This window comes from Crocuta crocuta, unplaced genomic scaffold (assembly GCF_008692635.1).
Source record: "Crocuta crocuta isolate KB4526 unplaced genomic scaffold, BGI_CrCroc_1.0 scaffold70, whole genome shotgun sequence".
Lineage (NCBI taxonomy): Eukaryota > Metazoa > Chordata > Mammalia > Carnivora > Hyaenidae > Crocuta > Crocuta crocuta.
In genome coordinates this window covers 5904212-5918259 of record NW_027528417.1, presented here as the reverse complement: position 1 = coordinate 5918259, position 14048 = coordinate 5904212, and the positions used below count along the sequence as shown (strand labels likewise).

The 14048-nt window shown below is 42.0% G+C and overlaps 1 protein-coding gene across 6 annotated transcripts in view; it reads right to left on the bottom strand.

Annotated features, from left to right (window-relative positions):
* LOC144223564 (uncharacterized) overlaps positions 1–4116 on the bottom strand; it is a 115156-nt gene extending 111040 nt beyond the window's left edge. For all 6 annotated transcript variants that reach the window (XR_013332737.1, XR_013332739.1, XR_013332740.1 and 3 more), the window contains exon 1: positions 3446–4116. The gene's annotated coding sequence lies outside the window, so the exon portion shown is untranslated. The remainder of the gene's footprint in view (positions 1–3445) is intronic.
* Between the last annotated feature and the right edge of the window lie 9932 nt (positions 4117–14048).

Genomic DNA, 14048 nt, shown 5'->3' with positions numbered 1-14048 from the left:
AGAAAGAAAGAGAGAGAGAGAGAGAGAGAGAGAGAGAGAAAGAAAGAAAGAAAGAAAGAAAGAAAGAAAGAAAGAAAGAAAGAAAGAAAGAAAGAAAGAAAGAAAGAAAGAAAGAAAGAAAGAAAGAAAGAAAGAAAGAAAGAAAGATGGGGTGCCTGGGTGGCTTAGTCAGTTAGGCATCTAACCTCAGCTCAGGTCATGATCTCACTCATGGTTCATGGGTTCGAGCCTCGCGTTGGGCTCTGTGCTGCCAGCTAGCTCAGAGCCTGGAGCCTGCTTCGGATTCTGTAACTCCTCTCTCTGACCCTTCCCTGCTCACTCTCTGCTCTGTCTCTGTCTGTCTGTCTCTCTCTCTCTCTCAGAAATAGATAAAACATTTAAAAAAAGAAAAGAAAACTCTCACGGAAAGGGTAGGAGGGCTTCTGGGTCGGGGAATAAGTGAAGGTGCCAAAAGAATCCTATGGAAGTGGAAAGAAGCTTGCCCCATACCTGCCCCATGGAAATCTTCCATCTGGATGTTCCTGAGTTCTATCCTTTTAAAATGAACCAGTGACCTAGTAAGTCCACTGTGTCCCTGAGCTCTGTGAGCCGTCCCAACAAATTATTGAACCCAGAAGGGGGTCGTAGGAACCTCTAATTTATAATTGGTTGGTCAGAAGAACAAGTGACAGCCTGGATGGGTGGTTGGTATCTGAAGGATATCTCGGGCAGGGAGCAGTTTTGTGGGGCTGATTCCTTCACCAGTAGGCTATGACACTCTCTCCTGGTAGATAATGTCAGAATTGAGCTAAGTCATAGGACACCCAGCTGGTATTGGAGAATTGCCTGGTATGGGGGAAAACCTCACAGCTTTGGTGACCAGAACACTAAAAGTACAGAGAAACTGAAGAAGAGTTTTTCCCATTCAGGTGTTTCTACTGACTTTCTCAAAGTACTTGCCTCCTTGTAAGTTTCATAATTTTTTTTTTTATTGTAAGCTCAGAATCATATGAATTATTTGAGGCTGGAGAGGATCTCCATTTGCCTTTTCAGGTGTTGGGCCTACGTTAAATTAAAAATTCTCAGCTCGGGGGCACCTGGGTGGCTCAACTGGTTAAGTATCGGACTTCAGCTCAGGTCCTGATCTCACAGTGCATGAGTTGGAGCCGCACTACTTCTCTCTCTCCTTCTTTCTCTCTCTCTCTAGCCCTCATGGGATTCTGTCTCTCCCTCTCTTTCTGCCCCTCACTCACTTGTACCCTTTCTATCTCAAAAGAAAAAAATATATCAGCTTGTTTATTTCAAACCTTGTAAATAATGGTATTCAAGCACCAACCCCACCCAAGGGCCAGCCCAGGCCCATAGATTCACTGAGGATACGTTTCCCCTGAACTCAGAATCAAGACTCACCTGGGACAGACAAATTTCCCTGCATTATTCCTTTACAAGGAGGGTTTTTCCCAGTTTATGTTTTTACTAAGAGTGTAGATATTTGTGGATCATAGCTTCACATGGAGTGGAAAGAGGACTCCAACTCACTCGCAAGGCCCAGTATCTTGCCTCTGTTCATGTCTGTGGTTGAAGGTGCCTCCAGACAGCCAGAAACATCAGTGCTCACTCCTACGCCTGAATTCCCTCTACCTCTTCATCCCTAGTCTCTAATGCCCTCCTCATTTTCTTGCAAGGTCATCTTGCATTTAAAATCATGTTTCAGGGTGCCTGGGTGGCTCAGTCAGTTGAGCATCTGACTCTTGATCATTTTGGCTCAGGTCATTTTCTCAGGATTCATGGGTTTGAGCCCCACATTGGGCTCCTCAATGATGGTGTGGAGCCTGCTTGGGATTCTCTCTCTCTCCCTCTCTCTGCACCTTTAAGCACGCACTCTCTCTCAAAAGAAATAAACTTTAAAATAAAGTAAAATTACATTTCTTATTTTTATCTAGCATTATTAGTGGTTTGTAATGGAAGGGTTTTAGAATTTCTAATCTCCCATTTTGCTAGAACAGAAATCCATTCCTTTTCTAAACTCACAGTGCTCAGTAAAGATGATAAAGTGTGACACACACCACGCAGCCGGCAAACCACCAAGATTGTTTGCCTTTTTAAAGGGAATAAGAGATTGGATATTATCCACATTAAGGTATCTTGGGGATAATATTGCTCCAGGGGCTTTACCACTAAACACTTAGAGGAAAATGGCATCATCAGGAAAGATTCCATAAAGTACATTCCTGAGAGAATTTTCCTCTTAGAACATTGATAAAAACTTGCATCCACCTGTCAGAGGGTAGTCTCTGTCCATCTGAGACAAACAAAAACACTCCATTGAAGATCAATGTAATGATAATTGTTACAACAGCTTAAAGTTGCATAAAGGGCATTGTTTACAAAGTTCTTCTCCTATACTTATTCTAGGCACCTTCTGACATATGTCCCCAAAGGACCCCTGGGTTAAGGAGTTATATGGGGGAGTTCTAGGGTGTCTCATCTGGGGTCAGAAGCCCCCTCACCAACAACAAGGCAATAAAGCCTTTTTGCAGAAGCCTTTTAACAAGCTGCCTGGAATCTAAGATCCTCTGCTTTTTTCTTCCCTGAATTTAGCTTCATCACATATGCTGAGTTCTATGGTGAGACTTAGACGCTTTGAGGGTCACTGGTGTTCACCAAACTCAGAGTTCTCGTAGTCTTGCTGACCAGTACATTTTGCCAAAGATTCAACCCAAGTCCATCAGAGTTCATGTCCAGCACCCTTTCATTCCCATTAACAGCGCGTCCAACAGGGTCTTAATGCAGAAGTGGTTATGGGGAAACACCATCCAACAGGGAATGCTGGGAAACTCTCTCAGTTTTCCCACAATCTAAGCATCCAACACAGGACTTCTCCACCAGCAGGCTCTCCCTAGTCTCAGGTCACCTCTGGTACAGGGACAGTGGCCTTGTTGGATGACATTCTAGCTCTGAGCTGACTGATCCTAGGCACCTGGCCATCAGTGGCCCCCACTGTTGCTCTTTTTTTTTTTTAAGTTTTATTTATTTAGGTAATCTCTATACCCCATGTGGGGCTTGAACTCACAATCCTTAGATCAAGAGTCACATACTCTCCCAATTGAGCCAACCAGGCTCCCCCCACAGTGTTGCCCTTTTTGAGCAGGGCAAACATAGAAGAGCAGGTCTGGGTTAGATGGGTATTTCTGGGACTGTCAAGAATGACCTATTGCCATGCTGTACGCTCCACATAGCATGGGATCTTTATTCTTTCAATGCTCTGATTCTTGATACCAAAGGTAAGGGACATTCATTTATCTTCCCTTATCTAAAATCTTCAGTTTCTCTCAATCTTGCCTAATATAAAACCTTAGGAGATTTTGGCCTTTTTCTTGACACCCTGACATGATCCGGAACATTCCAAGTCACAGTTATAAATAATTACCTAACATTTCAGTGTAGATGGTCAGTTCTTACTCACCTTCAAAACATATCACAATTCCGGGGCCCCTGGGTGGCTCAGTAGGGTAAGCGTCCAGCTTTGGCTCAGGTCATGATCTCGCAGTCTGTGAGTTCGAGTCCTGCATTGGTCTCTGTGCTGACAGCTTGGAGCCTGGAGCCTGCTTCAGATTCTGTGTCTCCCTCTCTCTCTCTCTCTGCCCTTCCCCCGTGCCCCGCTCGTACTCTGTCTCTCTCTCTCTCAAAAATAAATAAACATTAAAAAAAACTTTCAAGGGGCGCCTGGGTGGCTTAGTCGGTTAAGCGTCCGGCTTTCGCTTAGGTCATGATCTCGCAGTTCGTGGTTTCGAGCCCCGCGTCGGGCTCTGTGCTGACTGCCAGCTCAGAGCCTGGAGCCTATTTCGGAGTCTGTATCTCCCTCTCTCTCTGACCCTCCCCTGCTCATGCTGTCTCTCTCTCTCTCTCTCTCCTAGAAATAAAAATTTAAAAAAAAAAAAAAACTTTCAAAACATATAACAATTCTAACCAGAACACAAATAATACAAAAAAGTGAGGCATATACAAAAAGTAAGAAAGCCAAGATCACTTAACACGTATGAGGAAATGATGGCTCAGAGCAGGTAAGTAATTTAGTCCAGATCCCAGGGCCAAGACACAAACTCAGGCCAACTGTACCCAAATATGTTAATTTTGTTGGTATGCTGTGTTGCTCTCTCACAGTAGGTAGCTCACTTCTTTTATATAACTCCATCTTGTGAAGAAAGATGACCCTGATATAAACCTGACAGAGAGCATGGAAAGGCCAAGATTTTCCATGATGCCATAGTCGGAATCAGCACCAAGTTTATCAAAACAACGGAGAGATTAAAGAGAAACAGAGACAGAGAAGAGACTCTTTGTGAAGTGATTACTGTCTTTGATTCATTTTTTACTTTTCAGACCTCCTATTAATCTGACTTAGGGGACATACACACACACACACACACACACACACACACACACACACACACCCCTGAATAATCTAAGAGAAATGTGTTGTAAGAAGGCCAGAGAAGTCTCTCTAAACAGAGACGCGGCGTCTCCAGGGTACAGTGTTCTGTCCTGAAGCTTGTGTAGGAGAGACACAAGATGGGAGACGGCCAGGCGAGGACTCTGTCCAGATAAACCCATGGCCCAGATAAGCAGAGGTCAGATACACAAGGCTGCCCCGCGATCAGCTGCCTCTCCTGAGCAAGGTGGCCAGGGGTCAAAGAACAAAATACATACCTGTCCCCAGGGCAGGTTTGGCTTCTCCAATCATTCAGGCAATGGTTTATCAAGAATCTGGTCCTTTATTATTTTTTCAAGTTTATTTATTTATTTTGTGTGTGAAAGAGAGAATACAAATGGGGTAGGGGTGGAGAGAGAGAAAGAAAGAGAGAATATTCCAAGCAGGCTCTGGTGCAGAGCCTGATGCAGGGCTTGAACCCACAAACTGTTCGATCATGACCTGAGCTGAAGTCGGACACTTAACCAACTGAGCCACCCAGGCGCCTTGGGAAGCTGGCCCTTTGATGAGACTGTACCATGGACCAAAAGCCAAGAATTCAGCTCTCAGCCACACCATGCCACTGACACACCGGCGCTCACAAAAGGCAGAAATGGCTGTCCATCAGCTTTCCTTGGTGTCACAACCACACATACGATAAAAACAAGAGCAACAACAATTAGCATTTATGAAGACTTAGTATGTGCCATATCCTTCCCATACATGATCTTGACCTGCCCACAACTCTGAGGTAGCTATTAGTGTCATTGTACACATGTGGAAACTAAGGGTCAGGGCATGAGATGACCTACTTCTAATCATGTGGCTGGTAAACAGTAGGGCTTGGACTTGAACCAGGGAGTGTCTGAGTTAAGCACCTCCATGTCACAGTGGTTCACTGTGGCTCTCACCTTACTCGTGCCAGTTTCTTTTCCCAAAGAAGAGCAGTGGCTCCACTGGGAGACTGGCATTACCACCTTGTTCCTCCTCCTTTCTCTCTCCTATCGCCATTCACCCCATTGAACCCTTGGCTTTTGCTGGTGGAATCCAGGAAGTGAGACCCAAACTTGGAGAGTCAAGCCCATCTAGTCTCTCATTCACCCATTGTGAGTTTAGGAGACCATGTGACTATTTATTTTTCAGATGATGCCCCATTCTCTGCAGAAGCACAGACTGAAAAGGATTCCTAAGAAGATTTTCAGAGTGTGTGTTTGTTATGCGTTTTGTTGTTTCCACAGCATGCAGAATTTATGAGCATTGAAGAAACCAGCCCCCGCTGCAAGGTTCCTTCAGTTCTTCCAGCTGCCCGTTCCTCATGATGCAGAGGTGTCTCTGCCAAATCAAAGGATATTTAGAACAAACACTCCATGGAATACTTGCAAAATAATGTGATAGGAAGACAAAAATCCCAGCCTCAACTGCTGTGAAGACACCAGAGTCTTGAGTGCCTGGCACACCAGCAGGCTGAGGTCCCCTCTCACTTCCTCTCCTTTTCCAAGTCTGGCTACTGAGCTCTTTCTTACATGCTCTCAGGGATCCTCAAGGGCAAGTCAAGGCCTATACATCAGTGATGCCATCTGTACAAAACTTGGCATCTCTAGGAACCCCAAATTGAGTGTAAATTCTGGTAGATTAAATGAGACAAAATGGCTCAAAATATTCTTGTGTCTACACCATCCCCATTGGTGAGTTTGGCCTGAAACAAACCAGTCCCAGAGCCCAAAACAGTTTGCCAGAATACACGGTGCTTAGGGAAGGTCTAAATCTTGGGGGGGTGGGGGGGGTAGGGCGTAACCACAAACATTCTCTAAAGGTTGTGGTGGGCAAGGAGACTTCTCTTCACTCTGGTCCTTCTACCCCTTCACCACCCCTACAACCCACCATTACAGGAGAAAAACCTAGAGCTTACAAAACTCTTATCTGGAGCTGGCATTAACCCTACATTGTCAGTTAATGCCAGAAATCATCATGATGCAACTCAGAATCAGAAGGACTTGAATCCTAAGAATAAAGTTATGATCGACAAGGAATAAAGTCAGAATTTTGTTTACATAAGGAATAGTCATCTTTTTATACAACATTGTGGGAAACAAATTCTCACAATGGTTGGATATATTTAATTTTAAGTTACTTTAGAAGAAAACAAGCAATAACCCAGGTTGGAAACCCTTCCCTTGCCAACATTCTGTAGTAGGGTTCTCTGTAGAAACAGAACCAACAGAATGTGTGTGTGTGTGTGTGTGTGTGTGTGTCTGTGTGTGTCTGTGTGTGTGTGTGTCTGTGTGTGTGTCTAAACTGAGAGAAAGAGAGAGACAGAGAGGTTTTAAGGAATTGGTTCACACAATTGTGGAGGCTTGGCAAGTCCAAAATCTGTAGGATCAGCCAGCAGCCTGGAGACCCAGGAAAGAGTTACAATTTGAGTCTATATGTGACTTCCCAGAATTCCCCTTGGAAGCTCAGTCTTTTTCCATTAAAGCCAACATTACTACTTACATTTCTCCCATCCACCACATCCTTCATGAAGAACCAGTGTACATCTTTGACGGAGCTGAAGGACCTATCCTTACTGATACTGAAACATACCATCCAATGCATACTATGTTTTATATATATCAGATCACACTTTCAGATGGCTCTGTACCTATATCTAGATCAGTTGATAGCTCACCAAACCCCCAGACATGTGAATGGGCCCAGCGAACATTGACAGAGTCTACTTGCCAACCACTTTACGTGGAATAGCAATAGCAATAAATGCTCAGTGTCATATACCACTGCCATTTTGTGATTGTTACACAGCATTTTTGTGGCAATAGCTAACTGATACACCAACTCTCCAAGTCAAAGGACGGGCTGACAAATTCAAATGTTGACAGGGAAAGGCAGATAATATCATCCTGCAAAGAGGTAAAGTGGAGCTTCTATTAAACTGGAACATAAATACCCAGCCAAGGGGGACAGCCAGTACTCAGCTCAACCAGTCATGCCACGTGTCTATTCAGTGCTGTCTCATTAATGTTTCAAGAGAGATGGAGACTCAGGTGTTCATATGAAATGTATTACCTTATATGTTTTCAATACATTTCCTTTTCCTCAGAAAACTGGGCAATAGTAACAAAAATGCAAATTAAACCTTAACTGAGATGCAATTTCTCTTTGTATCGAAAAGATTAGCAAAAATCTAGAAGTTCAACAATATACTCTGTTGGGGAAGCTTTGGGAAAACAGGCACTTTCGTATATTGCTAGAAGGAATACAAAGCACTATAATCCCTATGGAGGAGAATTTGGAGATATTTAGTAAAATTACATATTCATTTACCCTTTGATTCAATAATCATACCTCTTGGAATTTATCCCAAACATATATTGCCAAAACTACAAAAGAGATGTATGCATGAGGCCACTAATTGCGGCACCAATTATAATAGCTAAGGCAGAAAACAACCAAATGCCACAATCAGGGACTGATTGAGTAAATCATGATACATCCATATGACAGAATAGTGTATAACTAATAAAGAATGAGAAATATCTCCATCTTCTGCTATGGAGTACATTCCAAGCTACATTGCTAAAATGATTTAAAAAAAAACAAAAACAAGGTGAAAAGCTGTGTATCTTATTCTATTTTTTTATGTTTATTTATTCTGAGAGAGAGAGGAGAGGCAGAGAGAGAGAGGATCCCAAGCAGGCTCTGAGTTGTCAGCACAAAGACTGATGTAATGCTTGATGTCATGAACCCTGAGATCATGACCTGAGCCAAGATCAAGAGTTTGATGATGCTTGACTGACTGAGCCACCCAGGTGCCCCTATATTTTACTATTTCTGTAAGAAAGGAGGATATATACAGAAATATATATATATATGTATACACATATGGATTAATTCCATTTTTCAATGGAAAAGTAAGTCATACAAACATATTAAAGGGTTTTTTATAGGGGAAAGGAAAGTACAGAGTAAGTGACACAGAAATAGAAGCTAGACTTATTTGAATATATTTTGGTTTTTAGATATATCTTTAATGCTATGTATTTTTATACATAATTTTAAGACACAATTACATTTTAAAATATTAATTCCCAAATACAAAAAAAATAAAATGAAATAAGTGAACCTAAGTGTATATCCATTTTGGTGGCAAAACAACGCAGAAGCACGGAGCCTGGGGGACTCAGTCAGTTGAGCATCCAATTTCAGCTCAAGTCATGATCTCGAGCTTCGTGAGGTTGAACCCCACATTGGGCTCTCTGCTGTCAGTGCAGAGCTGGCCTCAGATCCTCTGTCCTCCTCCCCCTACCCCTCCTCTGCTGGTTCTCTCCCAAAAATAAATAAATATTTAAAAACAAACCCAGAAGCTATAGCAATTTGACTGTATACTTTTAGTGGAATATTTACTAAGTACAGAAAGAATTGTAAAAACAACAACTACAAAAGTATCTGTTTCAATAATAATATTGGTGGTGGTTGTGTGCGAGCTTGGAATTGTAAGACCGCTCTATGGGTAATGTGGGATAAAAGTGCTGAATAATTACATGATATTCCAGTTCTGTCATCCATGCTGTTTTGAAGAACAAAGATTGTGGGTGTGGGAAGAAAGAAATGCAGATATTAGAAAAGTTTCAGTAAAAATCACATGATCCTGAAGCTGGAAAGGAACATTGGTTCAAATTCATAATGTATTTTATGATGATAGATGATAGATATAGATGAGAGATGAGAGAAGAAAGAAAGAAAGAAAGAAAGAAGAAAGAAAGAAAGAAAGAAAGAAAGGAAGGAAGGAAGGAAGGAAGGAAGAAGGAAGGAAGGAAGGAAGAAGGAAGGAAGGAAGGAAGAAGGAAGGAAGGAAGGAAGAAGGAAGGAAGGAAGGAAGAAGGAAGGAAGGAAGGAAGAAGGAAGGAAGGAAGGAAGAAGGAAGGAAGGAAGGAAGGAAGGAAGGAAAGAACAAGGAAAGGAAGGAAGGAAGGAAGGAGGGAGGGAGGGAAGGAAGGAAGGAAGAATATAGATAACAGATGATATAGTTGGTAGGTAGGTAGATAGATACATAGATACATAGATACATAGATAGATAGATACAAGACAAGTAGATAGGTGATAGATGGTTATGATAGAATGCTGTTAGATAGATAGTAGACAGGTAGACAGGTGATAGATTAGATAGATGATTGATAGATGGATGGATAGATAGACATGTCTTAGTTTCAGTGCCAAGGCTAACAACAATGAGTTCCCTTCAATGAGCTCATATTGCAATTTCTAGATACCATTTCTCACTAAAAGGAACCAAATCTGCTTGGAGAAATAGCTAATTCCAAATCTGCTCAGGAAATAAATGAAGAGCCTGAAACATCTAATTATATCAGAAAATAAGAAACTTATCAAAGACGAATGGGGTTAGCTCAACTTGCCAAAGTTCCCACTGGCCAAAGATGGGGCAATCTGAGCATCAATGATAATAATCTTTAAAAAATAATGAAATTAATGTTAATAAACTAAAACATCAAATATGTTTAAACTCATGGGTACAAATTTTTTTAAATAAGACAATTGGAAAAATGCAAACACTGACTAGCTGTTCAATAATATTAAAGAACTTAGGAGCAATAATGATGATGGACATTATGTTTTTAGAAGAGTCCTCATAGTTTAGAGGTATATACCATCAGTCCTGATGATCCACTGATTCTATATATGTGGAGCCCCCTCCTCACTCAAATTAATTTGTGACACCCAAACCAATATTCTCAGCTTTTTTGTGGTCACTCACGGGCATGGGCAGAGTGGCAAAAAATTTGAGTCACCCTGATGTGCACCTTCCCAGCTCAGGGTTCAGTTCTCCTACTATAAGCAAATATTTTTTCTGTGGTCTATTTAATGTCACATTTTTGTGATTTTTTTTGTTGTTGTTGTTAACTTCACTGTTTAAAATGGCTAAGTGCTGAAATACAATCCAATTGTTCCCAAGGGCAAAAAGACTATGATGTGCCCTCATGGAGAAAATACAACTGTGAGATCAGCCTCCTTCAGACTTGAGGTACAGTGCGATGGGCCGTGAGTTCAATGTCAATTAATCAATAATGTATATTAAATAAAGTGTCTTTAAACAAAAACCCACGTAAAACAAGGTTATGTATTTATTGGCTGATGAAATGTGGCCAGAGGCTCACAGGAACCTCACCCTTTATTTCCACTACGAGTAATAGTTCAGTATTTGCTAACTCCGTGTTCACGGCAATTTTTATAGAACATAAAGAAACAATGTTTATGTTATAGAACATAAAGAAACAACAAATAACAAGAATCAACCCGCTAAAATGGTTGTAGATTATCTCGGACCAAAATACTGTGCAAGCAAAGTAAGATATACTCCTAGACTGGATTGGATCTACAGGACCCAGTTCTTAGTCTCTTGTCTATTTCATTCTCCTAAACTACTGCGCGGAACAGAATCTTTTTCATTTCAAGCATTCCCCTATTGACAGACATTTGAGTTGCTTCCAGGTTTTCACTGACAGGATCGGTGCTGCAGTAAACATCTGCACAGGTGTAAAAGTTTCTCTTGAGAAGCCACGGAGAAGTGTAATTGCTGAATCACAGGGTAAGCACATTTTACATTTTAATAGGTGCTGCCAAATTGCCTTCAAAGTGGCTGTACCAATTAATACTCCCACCAACAGTGTGTGCAAGTCTGGATTTCTCACACTCTTGCCAACACTTAATTCCACAAGTATTTTTGGAATCTGGATCCTGTGTGAGGCCCTAATGAGGTTATGGGGGGTGGAGAGGAAGCAGAGCAGAATATAAGTTACAGGAGACATGATATCACAGCCCCAAAGACAAAATGTTCATCCTCTCCAGAGATTCACGGAACAGGGTGATGGACATCAAAAGCAAAGAAAGGATTTTCAAATCTCATCCAGTGACTCACAAAAATTACTTAATTAGCTTCAGAGTGCTAAGTTGTGCTAAGATATGACAGATAGGTCTGGCCCAAGACTATACCAAGGGCAAATCCTGATTGCTTAATTTTACAAATAAATTGTGTTTTTCCTTATTATAGATGGATATATACTTGGCTGTGTGCATCCAAAAAATAAATAAGTAGACAACCCTTAAAATGTGCATGCTATTTAACCAAGCAATTATGTTCTACATATACCTTAGAGAAATTAATCTGAAAATTTTGTAACAATGTTAAGTGTAAGAATATTCATTCCCAACATTAATATCCCCAGAAAATGGAAGACTATCCAACTATTCAAACATTCAAAAAATAAGGAATTAAATAGTTAAATATTTTAACAATTTTGAACAGTTCATTCAATAGAATGTTAAATAAATTGAACGATTTGGAACTACTATGCAACCATCAGAAATGATTTATCTGTTGTCATGGAAAGCTATTTGGAAAGCAGTGTGTGGTATTAAATAAAAAAAAGTGGAGCGCCTGGGTGGCTCAGTCAGTTAAGCAAACGACTCTTGATTTGGGCTCAGATCATGATCTCACGGTTATAGATCAAGTCCCACATGGGGCTCTGCACTGACAGTACAGACCTTGCTTGGGATTCTCTCTCTCCCTCTCTCTCTCTCTCTCTCTGCCCCTCCCCTGCTTGTGCACATGCTCTCCCTCTCTCTCCCTCTTTCTCAAAATACATAACTTTAAAAAACAAGCCACCACTAAATATGTGCTGTGCACCCACAGTGCACCAGGCACTATGCAGAGAAAGTCCTAACAACCCACAGGCAGGTCCCTTGCTTTCCAAGTTCAACTGTCTTCCACTTCTCTTGCCTGTTTTGTGGACTCCATAGACAGGCTTCTCCAGCCTGGATCTGAACAAACTGCTCACTGTTGGCTCTTGAGCTCCCTGTGACTTCCCAAGCACTGCTGGGTGGCTTCTAATTCTTTCACCGTGTACGACCATGCCCTACTCGGTTAAAGTTTCTGCTTTCCAACGTCAGAGGACATAGACCAATGCAAAGAGTGTCCGTCTTACCCACAGAACCAGTAGAGCAGTGCTCTCTCTCTCCCAAAACCATTCTCTGAGGGAAGGCTTCTAAAACACGGCCCAGGAATGTAACGGTGCTGACTCGGGATCCCTGTTTTGCTTTTTCGGCACCTGACTCAATATCATCTGGCTTTGCTGTGCCCACTGGCCAGATGAACACCGCAGGTTGGTGTGAAGTGAGTCACAGCCGTACAGATGATGCCTGGTGTGCAGGAGCCGCCTCCAGGTATTAGTTCCTTACCCATCTTCTATTTTCTTGTCAAAGATCAGTTTCTTTTTTTAACTTCAATAGTTTACTGTCAAGTTNCTGTAGTCTCCTGATTTGTTCATTTTAGCCACTCTGACAGGCATAAGGTGGTATCTCGGTGTGGTTTTGATTTGTATTTCCCTGATGATCAAAGATTAGTTTCTTGGGGCGCCTGGGTGGCTTAGTCTGTTGATTGTTCCTCTTTGGCTCAGATCATGATCTCACAGTTTGTGAGTTCAAGCCCTGCATCAGGCTCTGTGCTGACAGCTCAAAGCCTGGAGCCTGCTTCGGATTCTCTCTCTCTCTCTCTCTCTCTCTTTCTCTCTCTCTCTCTCTGCCCTTCCCTTGCTCACACTCTGTCTGTCTGTCTCTCTCTCTAAAAAAAAAAGAAATATTTAAAAAACTCAATTTCTTTACAGAAGTCATTAGTCTGAAAAGTAGACAGATGCGGTACTTCAGCTGGGATGTTCATTTTCTTTTTTTATCTCCTAACTTTGAGACAAAATGGTCTGGCCTACCCAGAGATTCTCTGAAAACGTTCACCAATACAATCTGATGGTTAGCAGGTGATTAGATTCTAAAAGGACAGATAAATCAGGGCTCCTTGCTTTTACAAATAAACAGACCCCACATGCCCAGGGGCAAGGGTCTGCTCTATCTACTTCTGCAACTCAAAGCCCTTATCTCTGCTTCTGATCTTTCCACTCTAGCAGTGGAGTGGGTGGGAGACGTAGAAAGGGGTGCACAGAAGAGAACCTGAAGGAAACCATAGGCACATGACTCAAGGCTGGTCAGCCAGTCCCTTCCATCCACCCGGCCTCAGTGATGACTCAGAGAGGTAAGCAAGTCAGGCCAGTGGTTTACCATTCTATGACTTTCTTGGAACTATTCACAAAAGTAAGTTCTCTTCTTTCTGCTCAGGTAGTTTAGTTGGGAGAATATAAGCCTACATGTGGTGGGAGCCGCTTATGTTAAGAAAGTCTGCTCTGGGGAAAAAGTCTAGCCAAGTGATAGGAAGACAGAGACCAAGTCCTAATCCTACTCATATGAGTCTACTGGGTCTAACATTACCTGAAGCCAAATCCATGCCTCAGTTACATGAGGCTAAATCAATATCCACAGCCCCCCGCTCTCCTTCCTCCTTCAGTGGACTCTCCTTCTGAAGAAGACCCTGAAATAAGGGATTCATATGCAATAAAAATGTCTTTGAGAAGCAATCCCAGAAAATGCCAGCAGGGGAATGAGGAAAGAAGACAGAGAGAAGGTACATTAAGGAGCAGATAACAGCTAAAGGCCAACTTGGGCTCAGTCCCACTCAGAAACTCCCAAATACTTTGTGGAG